The sequence below is a fragment of the Stegodyphus dumicola genome, chromosome 12 (genome assembly GCF_044657685.1).
Source record: "Stegodyphus dumicola isolate Sdum_Otavi_A_Nest chromosome 12, ASM4465768v1".
Classification (NCBI taxonomy): Eukaryota; Metazoa; Arthropoda; class Arachnida; order Araneae; family Eresidae; genus Stegodyphus; species Stegodyphus dumicola.
The window spans coordinates 75825200-75843993 of NC_140779.1; the positions used below are offsets into that span (position 1 = coordinate 75825200).

Sequence of the window (18794 nt, forward strand, 5' to 3'; positions counted from 1 at the left end):
AGCATTACATCGGAGTTACTGCAGAATGCGCAATTAAACGATAAAGAGAGGAATGCTGCCGATCGCGTCATTAAAGATCTTCAAGTTGTTTTCTTTCACTCGTCTTCTGACATGGGTCGAACTAGTTTAACACAACATAGAATAGATACTGGTGATCATTCCCCCATCAAGCAACATCCAAGACGTCTACCGTTTGCTAAACAGGAAGAGGTGCGAACACTGTTAAAAGATATGGAAGAAGGCGATGTCATCGAGTCCATGAGCATCTCCCATCATTCTCATCAGAAAGAAAGACGGCTCAACAAGATTTTGCGTCGACTATCGCCGGTTGAATGAGGTTCCGAAGAAAGAAAGTTACCCTCTTCCTAGAAGTGACGACATTAGACACTCTTTCTGGAAGCAAGTGGTTCTTAACACTTGATTTAAAGAGTGGGTATTGGCAGGTAGAAATACATCCTGATGACCGAGAAAAGACGGCATTTACTACGGGACAAGGGCTTTGGCAATTCAAGGTGATGCCGTTTGGACTATGCAATGCCCTGGCAACATTCCAATGCCTCATGGAGACTGTTTTGAAAGGTCTTTCCTATGAAGCCTGTCTGATATACCTGGACGACATCATCATCATCGGAGAGAGTTTTGAAGAACATCTAGAAAATCTTAAAAAGGTGCTTCAGAAACTGAAAGAAGCCAATCTTAAGCTGAGTCCCGCTAAATGCAAATTGTTCCGAAAGGAAGTGACTTACTCGGGACATGTCATCTCTGCAGAAGGTGTGTGCACGAATCCTGAAAAGGTGTCAGCCGTTAAATCCTGGAAACGTCCCAAAAATGTCCATCAGCTGAGAAGCTTCCTAGGGCTTTGCACCTACTATAGGAGATTCGTGAAGGACTTTTCTTCCATCGCAAGACCCCTTCACAAGCTGACAGAGAGCAAGCAAAGGTTCTTGTGGACAAAAGAATGCAAAGATGCATTTGACAACTTAAAGGAAGCTTTAACATCTGCTCCAATCCTGACGTATCCTCAGCTCGACAGACCATTTATTCTCGACAAGGACACGAGCAATGCAAGTGTCAGTGCTGTTTTATCCCAAGAAATAGACGGCCAGGAACGTGTAATAGCTTACTGGAGCAAGTGCCTGTCTAAACCAGAGGAATTACTGTGTCACTAGGAAAGAGCTGCTCGCCATAGTTAAAGCCGTAGAGCATCTCCATCACTATCTATACAGCAGAAAATTCCTCCACACGGACCATGCCTCATTGGTCTGACTTTTAAATTTCAAGAATCCTGAGGGTCAAATAGCCAGGTGGATACAGAGACTCCAAGAATATGACATCACTATCCGTTATCATAAGGGATCATCACACGGGAACGCCGACGCCCTGTCTAGACGCCCTTGCCCAGAAAGCTGCCGATATTGTTCCAGGGTGGAAGCAAAATATGAGCTGCTGACTCCGGTCGCAAGACAAATTACAACACCAACATCGGTTGTTCGAGACCCGTGGAGTGATGATGAAGTGAGGAAAGACCAGCTGGAAGAACGCGAGATTAAACCCATAATTGATTTAATGAAGTCATCAAACAGAAAACCTACCTGGCAGGACATTTCTATCTGTAGTCCTACAACAAAACAATACTGGGCACACTGGGATTCACTTCACATTTGACACGGCGTCTTATACCGGAAATTCGAATCGGATGATGGGAAGACATTTCGATGGCAACTGATACTTCCAAGATCCCACATTCCTGATGTCCTTAAAGAACTACATAGCAGCCCTACAGGAGGTCACTTTGGAATAATGAAAACCTTGCAGAGAGTTCGTGAGCGCTTTTACTGGAATAATGTAAAGGATGATGTGCAAAAGTGGTGCCGATCATGCGATGCCTGAGCAGGTCGAAAAGAACTGAAGAGATGCAGCCGAGGTTAGCTGCAACGTTACAACATAGGGGTGCCTTTTGAACATATTGCCTTTGATATCTTGGGACCTCTGCCACGAACTGCTGATGGCAACAAATACATACTCATTGTCATTGATTACTTCACCAAGTGGCCTGAAGCGTATCCTATTCCTGATCAAGAGGCTGTTACAATAGCTGAGGTGATGATACAGCACTGGATTTCTAGGTTCGGAGTGCCTCTTCAGTTGCATTCCAATCAGGGAAGAATTTTACCTCGGCAGTAATCAAGGAACTATGTAAATTACTTGACATTGACAAAACCCAAACGACGCCATTACATCCCCAGTCGAACGGCATGGTAGAAAGGTTCAATCGAACCATCCTTAATAACTTCTCATTAGTGGTTTCCAGAAACCAGCAGGACTGGGACAAGAAATTATCGCTGTTTTTACTGGCTTACCGCAGTGCTGTTCACGAGACTACTGCCTATTTCCCCATTACAGATGCTCTTTGATCGTGACCTTCATCTGCGTTGTGATCTATTGTTTGGTCGCCCTCTGGATGCTCCTTCATCACCTGAGGAATATATTCAAGATCTCCAGGCCCGGTTTGAAGTGATGCACAATTTTGCATGACAGCGAGTCAGCTTGGCGACGGAGAAGATGAACACCCAATATGACACAAGAGCTACTGAACATCAATTCCACGAAGAAGACAAGGTGTGGTTGTGGAATCCGACTCGATGGAAGGGACTCTGTCCGAAATTACAGTCACCTTGGGATGGTCTGTACACAGTCCTAAACAGGCTGAATGACGTCGTGGTTCGGATCCATAAGTCTTTGAACTCTAAACCTAAAGTCGTTCATTACGACAGGTTAGCTCAATACTATGGCCTTAGTACATAATGTAAATAGTGTAAGACCATGGTCCTTTTCGTTTCTAAATGTGTATTTAGTATTTGATATCATTTGATTTCTTTTATTTATTGTATTTATTGTTCATGATGTTTATTATTGTAATGTAATGCTTATTATTGCATTTAGGCCACAGTGTAAGTTTGCCTTCCTGTCCAGGGATTGTACTGCCCGGTACGTGCAGTCCTTAGGAAGGGGGCAGTGTTACGAATTTGGTATTTAAACAGCTAATGTTAGTTCATTTATATATTAAATGGTTTTATTTCCCACGCAGTGCAGCACGTGATGAATATTAAAAGAAAGCTAAGCCAGAAAATTGAAAATACAAGAGCGCGTGCATTAAACATTTAATAATATCTCTTTTTGATTTCGAGAAAGTACTAGAAAATTCTCGCGCGTGATTTTAAAATCTTATAAAAGGAGGAAAACCTCTCATTTTGTAGTAGTTACTTAGTTTGTTGTTGTTTAGAAAACTGCTCTTGTTGATTGTAGTGAATTCGTGGATTAGCTTTCTTCAGCTGTTTTAAGTTCTATTGAACGTTTGAGTAGTTAAAAGATAACTACTGTGAGATATTGTAATACTGCATGATAATTTGAGGAAATTTAAGCATATTTGTTGTGATAATAATAAATTTTTGTTAATTTTTTATCGGACTTGTGCCTTCATTTAGGAACGAATCCGTACGCACTCAACAATACTCCAGTTGCTTTTAACTAAGACTTAATACAGAAAATATTGGCAGGATATATTAGATGTATCTGAAATATGCTAGGCATATTTTAGACTTTCTGTTAATAAATGCAGCATCGTAGCTCTACTAATGTCAGAATGGAATGCATGAAAATCTGAACATTTCTTGTGAAACTACTCATAGAAACACTGCCTTTAAATAAGTAATTACAGTGTAAATAAAATGTTTATAGATTTTTGCTTGTCATCTTCATATTATGTACTATTTTAATAAATGTGTACTATCTCCACATGGCACTGAAATTTTGAATCATCCCAAGTTGAAGAAAAAGTCAACAATGGTTACTGCAATTTTGATAGATAATGCCTCACTACACAGAATGAAACTATGTAAGGACATACTTGAAAAGAGGTATAATTAGCAGGAAGATGTTACTTATTCATGTGAATATTTTACGAGTACAAAATCGATCTATAATCCTTTACACTACATACCATTTTTCATTTCCATTTCAATTACACATCAAAATTTTATAAAATTCTACCAAAAAAAAAAAAAAAAAAAAAGGGGGGGGCGAGGACTTTTACTTACTCAAATAGTTTTTAAAATGTTAAAGCTCTTCGGTCTCCAACAATATGTCTAATTTTAAAATTAGCCAAAAATTAATTCCCACTCAGAAGGATGCCTTAGTTTGAAAAACAGCATAAATCTAACTGTAAAAATTGCTTACAGTATAATTATTTCTTTGATACAATATATTTTTCTCCATGTATACAGTTAATCTTAATTAATATAATAAGGGTTATAATTCATTAGTTTATAAAACATGTGGGTGTAATTTTAAATAAAAATGCATCTAAAATTTTGAATGACTACTGTTCTCATGGTTTTTATAGCATACAGAAAAACACGCAGCGTATTCGGAAACTAAGTACCATTTCATTCTAGCGCTGTTGCAGCGCTGTGGTAGGCATCCTGCGCATGTGCACTAGTCTTTCTTGTTCACTGACTTTCAACTGTCGCCATTTTGGTTGCTCTATGTTGTGTTTTCAGTTTGCTGTGCACATTCAAAATGTTTAAGACAATTAGTTCTCCCGCTGACTGTGAGATTCGTGCCGTGATTAAATTTTTGAACGCAAAGAATGTTAAACCGGCCGAAATTTATCGTCAAGTGACAGAAGTTTACGGTGAATACGCGATAAGTGATGGAATGGTGAGAAAGTGGGTAAGAATGTTTAATGCAGGTCGAACAAATGTCCACGCCGAGGCTCGAAGTGGTCGGCCTTCTGTTGTCACCGATGATTTGGTAAGGAAAGTTGATGAAGCAATTCATGAGAACAGAGGCTTCACAATGACAACTCTTTCAGAGGCATTTCCACAAATTTCACGTACTGTTTTGTTCGAAATTGTGTCTGACCGCTTGAATTATCGCATACTGTGTTCCCGATGGGTTCCAAAAATGCTTACTGATGTTCATAAAACAAAGCGACTTGGTAGTGCCCTGACATTTCTCACACGGTACAGTGATGAGGAAGAAAACTTTTTAAACCACCCGGCGTACAGTTCGGACTTGGCGCCGTCCGACTATCACTTGTTCCTGCACATGAAGCGCGAGCTTGGTGGCAAGCGCTTTGGATCTGACAATGCCACGAAAAATGCTGTGGAGTCATGGTTATTGAAACTAGGGGGGTGGGGGAGTTTCTTTGACGATGGTATACAAAAACTGGTCACCCGCTATGACAAGTGTCTGATCATTGGCGGAAACTATGTTGAAAAATAGTTTAAGACATGAATTTTCATGTAAAAATAAAATTGGATTCGAAAAAATTGTTTTACTATTTTTTTTTTTTTTTTTCTTTTCAAAACGGTACTTAGTTTCCAAATATGCCTCGTATAAGCATTAGAATAAACAGTCAAGTATAGGTCAATGTGAATATAACCTTTTGAATTTAAGTTATGTAGTAATATTCAAAAGTTTCCAAACTGCTATTTAAAAATCATCTGGCAATAAATTTCTCTTGCATACATGTAATGGTAACTTTGAATAAATTTGAAAGGTTTGTTAAGGTGAGCATCTTAGTTCTTTTATGACAGTTATTTGAATAATGTGCTTCGACAAAATGCCTTTTTAAAATGTTCAAATCAATCAAATATATCATTTTTTGACTAAAGAAGGTAAATAAATTAAAATTAAATAAAAATTAATTAAAACAATATTTGGACAGTATTTATAATGATACCTCTGTTTCATATTCTACAGATAATGAAGGGCATAATTATTTTACATGGGACGAGATCTATTGAAGATGGTTCTTATCAAGGTAGAGATAATGACATTAGAACACATTGCTCTTGTAAGAAAGAAATACTGAAGATTAAAAACCAAGGAGATAGCAGTACTCTAAAAAATATATTTTGAGCATTCTACATGACAAGGCCTTTACGAGATGGACATTCCAATTTCTACTAGTAACTCAAAAACAACAGCACACTTCAGAAGTTGCTGCAACTTAGCTGTGTAAATCAGAGAACATTTTTTCAGTTGTAACAAAAGATGACACCTATATAATGATTGTAATACAGATATTGTTTTTATATCCTATGACAGAGGGGATCAGTGAATAATACTTCAGTTACACAGCTGTTATAGCCAAAGCAGTGGGTAATGGACTGAAACAGTAAAGAAATGCAAGTTTCAAGAGATGGATCATTCTCTTTTATACAGTCAAAAGTCGTTAATCCGGACCTCAAAGCTACAATCTTTCTGTGCATGCGTCAATGCATAATGCGTTCACGCATGCACATAGGCGTTTATGCATGCGCGTTTAATATGTAGCGGACGGTATATCTATGCTAAAATTATCTAATTATCTATTTCAGTTAATGTTGATGATTGCGTTGTTCCTTAATTTTCGAATTGGATCCGGCGTATTATTTTTTGCAGACTGTTACAGCAATTTAATAAAAGTAAGCTGCGCAAAGGGGGGGGGGAAGTCGCGACATGCAATGAACTGGAAGTTGATCTGTCAGCACTATCCTCATCTTCAGGGCAGATGTTTTTATTTTATTCGGCTTATAATTCCTCACTAAATATAGTGTTTCATCTCAATGTACTCCAATATAATTTAAATCAATTTCCTCGTCATTATAAATATCATGAATACACATCAAATAGTTTTCTGGTGCAATTTTCTAATTTCGACTATGCGTAATGTATGCTTTACGCATGTGCGCACTGAAAGAAATGTTTAATAAATTAAACAAATAAATATTAAGCTTTTTTTTTTGTAAATTTTGATACTCTTTAGATCATAATTGCTCTTTATTTCATAAATTACGGTTTCATATTTTTATAATTTCTGCATGCCATCTTACCAGATTTAAACTGATGGTCTATAATCCGGAGAAACTGACAATTTGGAATCGCCAAAGTCAAGACGAGTCCGGATTAAAGAATTTTGACCGTAATTGAAAAATCTAGTTTTAAGTAATTATTACATATTCTCCAAACTTCAATCTGAGCTTTGTAGAAGAAGGTTTAAAGATGACAAAAAGTTAAAGCTAGCAGTTATGGCTTTATACAGGCACATCAGCATTATAGGACAGAGACCAACTACAAGATGTGAAAAGTTTGCCTAAGGGAATTATACTGAAAAATAGAAATACCAAATTTTCCTCTACTTCTTTTGCAATTTCCAGTATGTTAGGCTGGAAAGATGGTACTTGTCTCTTGTAGCAACCCTGATAAAAATGTCGATTTGGTGTGTTTCTGTATTGGCGAGAAACAAATGTTTACAGTTTTCACCTGTGCATCCAAATTTTTCTGCTGTTACTTTTAAAATTTTATGTGTGTGCTCATTGCTTGTGTATCTTCGGCTAATAAAAATTTTTCACTGCAAATAATACTTGCTATGCATACTTTTTTTGTCAATCTAACTGATTAAGATGCTATAGTTTCTTTCCAAGAAAGATGTATTTTATCAAGAAAGTGAATTTTTGAAAATAAGCATAATATATGTTGGAAAAAAAAAAAAACTATTTGGTGATGCAATGTCAGCAGCTGCAAAAAGTAGAAAAAGTCTTCATGCCAAGCATTAGTTTAGTAGATCACAAATATCCTTTCTCATGGCAATGTGGTTCTTTTTTTGTTATAGTTTATAAAAATTTATTTTCTGGTTATGTTTATGCATTTTTTAAAAATAAAGTGCTAACAAAATTGTATTAAAAATTAAATAATGAATAGAATTTTACAATTTATTTAATTAAAGGTTGTAATAAATAATAAAATTATCAAATACTATAATAAATATGAATTTATATTAAAAAATTGTGTTGTGTAAACATTGAATGAATTACCCTTTATGGTAGTTAATTTTGATTTCAGGCATGCTTATAACATTTGGCAACAATTCGCAAATCCCTTAGGCTGAAATTGCGCAAACATCATTTTCTCTTGCCATGACCATTAAAGAAGACAAATAATGGAAAGATTTCAATTTTACCTCAGATTTAAAATTTAGAAAGATGACTGATTTGAGATCATATAACAAATATATTATCAATAGAAAACACAACATTTTGGTATTAAATCTAAAACATTATGATTGATATCTAGTGATTCCATCAATTTGATGTGTGATATTTTCCAAATAAATAATAACTATCAATGCAAAATGTAAAACAACTACAGCATTGTATCACAAAAATGATGCTTCGATGCTCTTTTTTTTTTTTTTTTTTTTTTTTCCCAACCTATTTACCAGTGAAAAGTGAACATCAGCTCTTTTCTGCAAGTAATCCATAAGCTAAGATTCTTATTCATTTACAAGTAGTTTGTACTAGATAGTTTCATTTTTTGATAAAATTTCAAGGCATTAGTTACTTATTTCAAACATCCCACTTTATATATGTTCATAAAATTAGTGGGTAATGGATTTTATTTTATTATCAGCAAGACATTTTACCATTTAAAAATTTCTGAAACATTGTACACCAGTTTCTGTTATACAGCATGATGATAAAAAAAGTTCCTAAGCTACATTTATTTTTGAAACTGCTAATCATATGCATACACTTGCAGAAATCCTTTAAATAAGGAAAATAGGTGCTTTTCCGCTTCGCCGGCGCAAATCTCGCCAAGCAGACTTTTTTGGCAACAACATACAGTATACATATAAAAAATGTTAACAAACATTAGTTCTAAGAATTTTTTTATTTTGAAGGCATAAACATTTTAATAATGTTTAAAATTTTGTAAAAAGACATTAATTGAAGAATTTACTATGCTATCATGATTCAACATCCTTATTCGCTGGTTCGTACCATGTGACCCAAAGTGATGTCATCTCACGTAAACTACGCTACAAAAATATATAATTCTCTCAGTAATTATATACATTAATTTCAAGTTAAATCTTAATTTGGAATACAAGTTTAAATGCAAGAATTATTTCAATTTGTACGAATAGCTTACTCAGAGATTACATAAAAACCGCAGTTCTTTACTTCAAAAACCGCAGTTCTTTACTTCGCTAATGCATTCTCATTAGAATTGATGAATTTAATCCTGGACTTTGCCTTTTCTATATTTTTGGATAGGGTAAGCGGTGTGATTGCATCCGAATTGACTTAATTACTGCGAATGGCCTTAGGGCATAAAATTGAACTATCTGGTAAACTTTCTATGTAAATGTATGTCAGTATTGAAAGAAACAATCAATCTGATAAGAAATGGCTGCGATTTGTTTTGAAAATGAGGCATAAAAGGTTACCAGCAAGGAAATTCTGTTTGGCATCGGTTGTACCATACCATTTTTGGCGACTTTTCGCTTGCGCCAGCAAAATGGAAAAGTACCAAATATTTTACTTTTGATTTTTAAATAGAATTACATTAAATTAGAATGGATATATTCATTATACATGACACTGGTTAACATATTTAATAAAATTACTGTGAAAGTTTTTCAAAAAATGTTTCTTAATTTTTCTAAAATGTTTGTAGCATTTTTTTATGAAACCTCATTTATTAAACTGATGAGTAGGCTACCTTTTAATAAATATATTTTTCTGATGATTAAAAGTAATTTATCCTTTCAAATATGCAAATGAATTAATTCTGAACTTATAAGAAATAACAGAGTTTTAAGCAAAAAAATTATTCATCAGATAGTTGATATATTTAAAATTTCTATTTCATTAATTTTATTACAGTAATCAGTCTTATTTTTATGTAAATAACTTCACTTATCAATTTATTTTTTTATAAATTCTAAAAAACCAAATTTAACTAAAATAAAATTCTAATTATAAGAAACTTAGGGCGTATATAATATCTAGATATAATCTAGATATAACTTTGTTGTATCTAGAAATAACATTTAAAAGATATAAAAGTAAAAACAGCATAAATAGCAAATTTGGAATATTTTTCAAAACTTAATGGCTAATCAATAGAGATGTAACCTCTAGCGAGATATGCAAGCTATCTCAGTTAATCAGAGATTCAATGTTGGGGTTGCTATAATAAGTAAGGATTGTATTTTGCATACTCTACAAAAATGAAAAAAATGGCCACCAAAAAAAATTATCTTTAATTTTTTGCCAAGCAAAATATTTGGAGATGCAATGAATAGCTGCAGGAGAAAAAAAAAGGTCTTTGTGCCAATATTTGGTTTAATGGTTCCAGGATTCCTTTTTTTACCAATCTGTTTTCATAAACTATAAGGCTAAAAAACCAACTTTCATTATATGGTACAACAGACAGATACATACAGGGAAATAACACAGCAATGACAACTACATGAAAAAAAATTGCTTGTTCTTGATCAAACACTTAAAAGATAAAATTAGCGAACTTGAAAAAATCATCGAGACTGACAAAAGTCTATTCATCAAGTGAAAGAACAATATAGACAAAGTTTTAGCAAAAAAGTAAGTTTTGGAGGAATCTACAGAGAAATATATGAATGCTTACTTCTGAAAATAGGCATTTAAATTATGACGGCAACGATAAAAGGACATTTTCATGAAGAAAGAACAATATATTTTAGTACAGTTCAGAATATTCAAATTGTTGGTGTGTTTATCAGAGTTATGAATTGGAAAAAAAGAAAGAAAGAAAGAAAACTGGCTTTTAACATTTTACAGTATATTGTAATTCTTGACTTTGTAGATCCAACATCTAGAGCAAACACAGAAAACTGAATGATTCTGGGGGTGTAGCCAAATGGCGAAACACAAGACAAAGAGAAACAGTTCACCAACACTTGGATTCATATTCATATTTAGACAATATATAGGAAGAGAGAAAAAGATTCGATTTCATTATAGAGTCAGTTGTCAGATTATGACACAAAAGCTGTTAATTTTCCTGTGCATTACGTTTTTTCATTTTCTGAATGCTGCCATAATATTTTCTAATTTTTACTAAATTAATTTTCCTAATAATATATATTAGATGCTTTAACAAGGAAGTACTTTTAATAATTATGCCAAACCAGGAGTTCTGAAGTGATAATCTAACTCTGCCATTTTTTTTTTTTTTTTTGTTAAAGCATGAAACTTTATTGAATGCATCCATGCCTAACATTAAAAACCTAGTCATATATAATTTGCCAAATGAATTTTTGTACCTATTTTTAATTAGGAAGTAATAATATCAAATTTTAATTAAATGCTTTATAAAAACAGGAAAAAATATTTAGATTGGTGTGGGAGGGTTACATAAAATAACATAAAATTTTACTTATGCCACAAGCTATTACAGATTACTTTCTTCTTTTACCCAGTTGATCTTTTTAGAGGTTCTATGGACAAGTGACAATTTTTCAAAAATGTTTTTACATAAGGTTTAGGAATGATTTCTTTTAAGGTTTTCTTTTTAACAAAATGGTCATTCAATTGGAAACATACTAATTTTTTTATCAAATACCTTCAACAGAAAAAAAAAAAAAAAAAAAAAAAAAAAAAAAAAAAAAATTGATACCTAACAACAGTGCTTAAATTGTGGCGGAGCCTGGCTCCGCTACTTCTCAATTTTTAAGATAAATTACAATTCTAGCCGGAGCGCACCGGAGCCATAAATAAAATGAGCTCTGGTACTTTTTATAAAACTGAGTCACAATTTCAACAAAATAAATAAATAAATAATAGAATTCCTAACGTTTTAGTTTAACAATAAGCAGACCTTGCAATACTCTATTTCCCTAGAAATACAAACTCATAAGAACATGAGATGTTCAAGTAAAGTCCCCTCACTCACATACGGAAACCTTTCCCTTTAAGAAGGGCAATAAATTTGGGGAAGTTTGTTTAGGAACGCGTGAAATGTCATCGTATCTAGTGTATTGTTATTGATGGTTACAGTTAGTTATCCTCGCAGGAAGGAAAATTTGTGTTCTTAAATGTGCGTTAAGTAAGGTTTCCTTTTTAACAAAATGGTCATTCAATTGGAAACATAATTTTTTATCAAATACTAATTGACTTAATTACCGCGAATGGCCTTAGAGCATAAAACTGAACTATCTGGTAAAAATTCTATGTAAGTGTATACCACTATTGAAAGAAACAATCAATCTGATAAAAAATGGCTTTGACTTGTTTTGAAAATGAGGCGTAATAGGTTACCAGCGAAGATATTCCGTTTAGCATCACTTGTACCATTATTGGCGATTTTATTGTTTGCACCGGCAAAACGGAAAAGTACCAGAAAATAATCATGCTATAGAGTTTTAGTTTAGAAAAGTCTATTTTGTAAAAGTTAAGATATCAAACTTTTTATACACCCCCAAGTTCCAACAGCCGTATTTAGTAAGAGATTACAATCTTTTTTTTTTAAAAGTTTACTTCTCACGTGAAAATATATATATATATATATACACAACAAGTATTTAAAACTTGAAATTATATTTCCTGAAAATTGTAAATGTAAAACTTTTACCTGAAGAGTAACAGATTTTTTTTCAAAAAACACGAGCCTGGTCTTTTGAACCTAAGGCGCAAGCTCGTGTAACTCAAAAGAGCATGTGCGCTCCCGGTTAAAAACCTTCAGAAAATGAAAATAAAATCTGAAGAAAGAGGATCTTTTTCTGTTCGTCCTGGAAGAGGAAGAAAACCTGTTTCTGCAGACGCAGTACAGGAGGTTGCGCTTCAGGTCATGGAGGGCACAGCTTCAAACTTACAGGCTAGTGACAGGGTCCTGCATATAGCAGAGGTGCAGAATAGACCACATTCAACAATCTATAAGATCTTGTGGAATATCAAGCAGTATTATCACTATAAACTTTCACTAGCACATCAGTTGCTTTCACATGATTTTGACGTTCAACTCCAGTTTCTTGCTCGCTTTAGGGTCAATTCAGAATGGCCTTGGAATATCTTTTGGACAGATAAAGCCCATTTTCATTTGGACAGAGCAATGAATACTCACAATAGCTGAATTCGGAACTCAGAAAATCTGCGCCCTGCCTTAGAGGTTCTATTGCATTCACCAAAAGTGATGGTATGGCGTGAATTTTCTGCATTATTTATTCTTAGTCTGTACTTCTTTGAGGAGCTAAGTTCCACAGGTTCAGTGGCATGCTCCATCACCGGGCAGTGATATGCATCATTGTTAGAGAATAAAATTCTGCAAGCACACAAGTGCCTTGCACTCACAATCTTTATGCACGACTGAGTTCCTCCACACATTGCACGGTGTGTTACAAGGACCGAATTTACCAAGCTACAGCTTAGTGCCCCCACTTTCTTGGCGGCCCCCAAAAAATTTAAAATGTAGTATGAATAGTATTAAAAATATATTATAAGGCTTATTAAGGGCCCCATATCACAAATAGCTAAGGGCCTTATCAAGTCTAAATCTGGCTCTGTGTGTTACAAATGGTTTTAAACATCATTTTACAGAAGAACATGTCATTAGCTGGCATTTTCGTAATATGTGGCCTCTACGATCCCCAAACCTCAATCCATATGATTTTTGGCTTTGGAGAGATTTGAAACATTTGGTAAGTGATAAAAATACAAAAACTTTACCTGACCTTTTTTTTCTGGAACAAATTTATTAAATTGTAAAACTATTGTAAAAGTGTGGCTAAATATATAATTTATTAATATAATGCCCTCTGGTGATGATATTTATAACTATTTTTTTTCACTGAAAGAAATTATCATCCTTTCATCAAGTCTGCCACAAAATTTCACAATTTCCTGATAACTGGTTTTGCTTGTAGGCAGTTTTGAAATACGGATCTTTAATTATAGACACACTGTATTTTCATAGTCATATTAATTAGAATTTGTACTTTAGAAAACAGTGGCCGTCTTCAGTACAGTCAAAAGTCGTTAATTCGGACACCCATAATCCGGAATGATCTATAATCCGGACATCAAAGCTACAAACTTTCTGCACATGCGTCGCGCGTTAAACCTTTATGGCTTCGCATATGCGTGTGCGCATAATACGTTTACGCATGCGCATTTAATGTATAACAAACGGTACAAGCTAAAATTATCTATTTCAGTTAATGTTGCAGATTGCGTTATTCCTTAATCTTTGAATTGGATCCGGCTTATTATTTTTTGCAGACTGTTAGAGCAATTTTATAAAAGTAAGCTTGAACTTTCGATTATGTCAAATAGAATTTCCGATGCTGGAGCTCCCAAAGGATCTACAAAGCGAAAGTATGTTTCGATGTCCATCAAACAAAAAGTGGAATTGCTGCAAAAAATGGATAAAGGCATATCCTTTGATTCTCTAATCATTCCTAAATATGTTTATCAATCTCACGCTGCTCTGTGGGGGGGGGGGGGGCGTCGTGATGCGCAATGAACTGGAAGTTGATCTGTCAGCACTATCCTTATCTTCAGGGCAGATGTTTTTATTTTATTTGGGCTTATAATTCCTTACTAAATGTAGTATTTCATCTCGATGTACTCCGTCTTTAATATGATTTAAATCAAATTCCTCGTCATTTTAATTCACTTTCGATAGTGAAAAAGTGACACAGAGGTTATTGAAAACGAAAAAATTTCGATTGACAAATTAGTCGGTATTCTCGACACGGCAATTATAGGACTTGAAAAGCGGAACTTTGTAACTGAACAAGAAATTATGTTTGTTTATAGAATTAAAGAGAAAGTATTATCACATAAAACGAAGCAACTTAAACAACTTACATTGAAAGAAATGTTTAATAAAGCAAACAAATAAATATTAATTTTTTTTTTTTTTTTTGTAAATTTTGATACCCTTTGGATCATAATTATTCTTTATTTTATAAATTATGCTTATATTTTTAATTTTATAATTTCTGCATGCCATCTTACCAGATTTAAACTGATGATCTATAATCCGGAAAAATCGATATTCCGGAATCGACGAAGTCCCGACGAGTCCGGATTAACGACTTTTGACTGTATTCATAAATAACCAGTTCCTAACATTATTTGCAATAAATTAAAAATATTTCTAATCCTTTTTTCACAGCTATTAAATTATAATCCTAAAGTAATTAAAACGCATGTGAATATTAACATATTTAAAGTACTTAAAAACTTACAAATTACTTGCATGCAAATGCTTTTGGCATATAAAATGAAACAAAATTATACATGACAAGATAATTATATACTGGCAAATCACAAAGGAAAATCCTTGTATCATACTGAAGGGGAAAAAATAGCCTTTCATTATTCTAATTCATTTTTCAATCCAAGGAAAAAAAAAAATTCCCTCTGTGCATTTACAAAACTGATTTTTAAATTTAAAAGTGTGCTAAAATGTGAATTTTGTATTGCTAAAATATGAATTTTGTATCACTTGAAACATTTTTACAATTGGAAATACATGCTTATAACCAATGATTATGAAAATAAAAGGTCACGTAAGTACTTTTATCGGCAAGCTGTATACTAATAGTACTTACCACTATGCTGTTCTGTCCATGCTCTGTGTCAAGTTTTGGTGCACTTACAGATTCAGTCCATGCCACAGTCTAAATGCATATATTGACGATGTTTTTCATTAATAAATATGTTGTGGATGAAATGAAATGAAAAATAGACTTAAAGTACATATACTGAAAGCCTTAACCAGCAGAATTTTCTTGTGCTGAGTGATATCTATGTTCATCTAGAAGGGAGACGATTTGAACAGCTCTATAAACTTGATAAATATTCTAATAACATTAAAATATAAACTCGACCGTTATATTTTTAACAGTGAAATTTTTCTTATTATCTAAAATTTGTTTTTAAAATTTATGCACTTTTTTTATGCCATTATTTCATTTAAAGAGGAATACAATACAGCTATTTTGAAATTTCTTAACTCTTAATACATTTATTTTTAACAAAATGTCCCAATTAAATAAAAACTAGGGAATACCCCACTAATTCACGAAACTTACTTTATGCTTGCATAAATAAAAAGAACATATTTGATAAAAAAATAATCTATACAAATAAAACATGGGAAAACATACCACTGAAAAGTTCACTGAAATAGCACAAATATTCACAGAGCAGCTTTTTCTCAAACACCACAAACATTGTCCTTTGAATGAGTCTGAAAAAGGGAGCCTTTTAAATTTATGAACAACACTTATAGGATGTTTAGAAATAACTTTATGCTCATCCCATTTTTGCATTTGAGTAATTTTACAAGTAGGGATCTTTCTCATATCTGTAAAACTTAATTGTTCAGAAAAAAAGCTTTTAGAAATGAACATTTCTTTTCATCTTTAGCAGGTATTAAAAAAAACTGATCTATAACTTAATTTTAAGCAATTTAAATTTTAATTGAACACTGTAAAGATAAGTGATCATTTTGCTCTTTTATAAAGGTGATAAAGTTAAAAATAACATAACTTTGCAGCTATATTTACATATTTGCTTACCACTTTCTGGTTCTCTAGCTAAAGACATTGCGAGTAAGTTTTGAGGTAGCAACAATAAAAGCTATCTCAGAAACTCAAGGTAAAGATAAAAGCAAGGCTATTTTGATACATGCTTATTTATGAAAATAAAAGGTCACGTAAGTACTTTAAGTTAATATTTGAATGCCTTTTATAAATGGCAATTTATTGTATGACAATGGGCATGCTTTGTGTGTTAGGGTATATTACACAGTTAACAGATGAAATTACTGAAGATTTATCAACTGATATACAGTTGCATTTGTAATGGCTTAATACATACACCAATCATAACATGAATTTTGGATTATTGCCATTATTCCCACTCCATGAGTGTCGAACACTGTTTTTGCGCTTGACAACAATTTCTAACTTCAAAAAAGCACACATTTTAAAATTCTTCAACTAAGAATTATCGACAAATACAGTTTACAATGCTGCAAATGTGTTATGTTTGAGAACACATAGTAAAACCATAATTTTTAGTTTGTATGCGACCCACATGCTTTTATTTGTGGATTGCACATGCAATGTTGAATTTGAAAACCAGAATAAGATGAATGATTACACTTGTTCACTTAAATAAACTAAACATGTATCTTTAGCCACTTTGGTGCTTTTGCCTTTACACTGCAAATACCATATTTGCTCATGCATTCCCCCTAGCTTTTTAGTGCTAGGTTCTGAAAATTTTAAAAATATTTGCATAATTTTCCAGTACAATTCTAATATACGCCCTAATTTCACTAAATGTGGCGATATGTGTTCTGCGCTGGTTTTTGGCGCGATTGCGTGTTCTATGGCAACCCTGTTGATGTTGAAAAATCTTTCGCTGGAGCTCGTTGGTTCGCCTCTGTGTCTGAGAAGATGGGAGGGAAAGATAAAATGGTAGTTGTTGAATTGAAGTTCGGCAAAAGGAAATATGATTGTGGCTATCCTGTTGAGGGGTAGTGGGTATTTGGAAGTGTGGAAAGAAGGTCTGGGAGATTATTTTTAATGGCAGTGCATGATAGAAGTAGGGATTTGTGATTTTATTTATTTGTGAACCATAGTATAAATTTTCTGGATAGTGTGTCTGGCTGTCATGTAAATACGATAGTGGTTACGTGGCGGCATGTTAAAGGCGGTATGAAATTTATATTTCTGCTATTCGAAAACGCATTAATTCATGGTAAGTGCATTTTATTTTATCCTTGTTCTTATTTTGTAGAATGTTACGTTCATTGGTTCTTTAGTATGAATTTCTGTCGTTATTGTTGTTTTTTTAAATTGTTTGAAATTTATTTTAGTTTATTTTGTTGTTTAGTGTCTAGACTGTACAATTCGTAGATATTTTTTAAAGTTAAAACAGAATGCTGTGTACATGGTATTATTTGAAATTTATTGTTGTTATTTTATTAAAGCGAGGAGTGCGTAGATCGTAGATTCCTTCCTTGCCTAAATTGTGCAATTCGTAGAATTTTTTTAAAGTTTAAACAGGATGCTGTGTACATGGTATTCTTTGAAATTTATTGTTGTTATGTTAATTTATTAAAGCGAGGTGTGCGTAGTTTGTAGATTCGTTCGTTGCCTACATTGTGCAATTCATAGATGTTTTTTTAAGTTAAAACATGTCGCTGTGTACATGGATTCTTGTCAAATAATTTTGGTTAGAAACTTTACGTTTTTGCTATCTAAATTTTTTGTTTTTGTTTCGGAATTTTAGCTAAATTGTGTGTTCAAAACGTAGTTTTTGCATGTGCGAAAATCGCGTTTTTGGAGACATTTTGGGCTAAAAGTTCAAAATGTAGACAAAAAATTTAGATAGTAATATGGCAGCGTGAAGTTTCTCGCCAAAAATATTTGGCGACTTGAGGGCGCATATCAGAGTAGTTCCAATTTTCCTCTTCTGTATATAGTTTTTTTCCTCTGAGGGTTAGTTAATCAGTAAATGATATTCCCTTGATTACTTTTAATCAATGTATTCACTTTGTATTTCATTTATGTATTTAACTTTTCATCCATTTTATTTCCCCTTGTTTTTATTATTTAATCTATTATTTATGTTCCAGCTCTGTTAAATTTTTCGAAATCTGTCTTTTTTTTCCACCCTCTTTCTCCAATGTTCCTTCTAGGAACTGTATAACTTGAGGCTTTATGAGGTAACTGAGACAGACACATGCTCTGTGCAGTATCCATGACTTTACATGACAACATTATTGATTTTATTCTTTATTTAGGATAAAAAATTCTTCGAAGAAGTTTCTTTTGACATGTGTGTACTACAAATGCAGTGTATTCCAAATTTTCAAAGCCACTGGAAAAGAAAATAAATGTAGTTAAACAGTACAATTTAAAGTTTGTTGATGGGACCAGTAGAGTCCAAGTTAATGGGACC

General features: G+C 33.3%; 1 protein-coding gene across 4 annotated transcripts in view; it reads right to left on the reverse strand.

Annotated features, from left to right (window-relative positions):
* LOC118200925 (uncharacterized) overlaps positions 1-18794 on the reverse strand; it is a 42447-nt gene that overhangs the window by 19733 nt on the left and 3920 nt on the right. For 2 of the 4 annotated variants that reach the window (XM_035372916.2, XM_085806596.1), the window contains exons 2-3: positions 15986-16068; positions 15428-15633 (exon numbers count right to left, since the gene is read on the reverse strand). The gene's annotated coding sequence lies outside the window, so the exon portion shown is untranslated. The remainder of the gene's footprint in view (positions 1-15427; positions 15634-15985; positions 16069-18794) is intronic. The other 2 variants (XM_035372915.2, XM_035372917.2) reach the window with 1 other exon arrangement.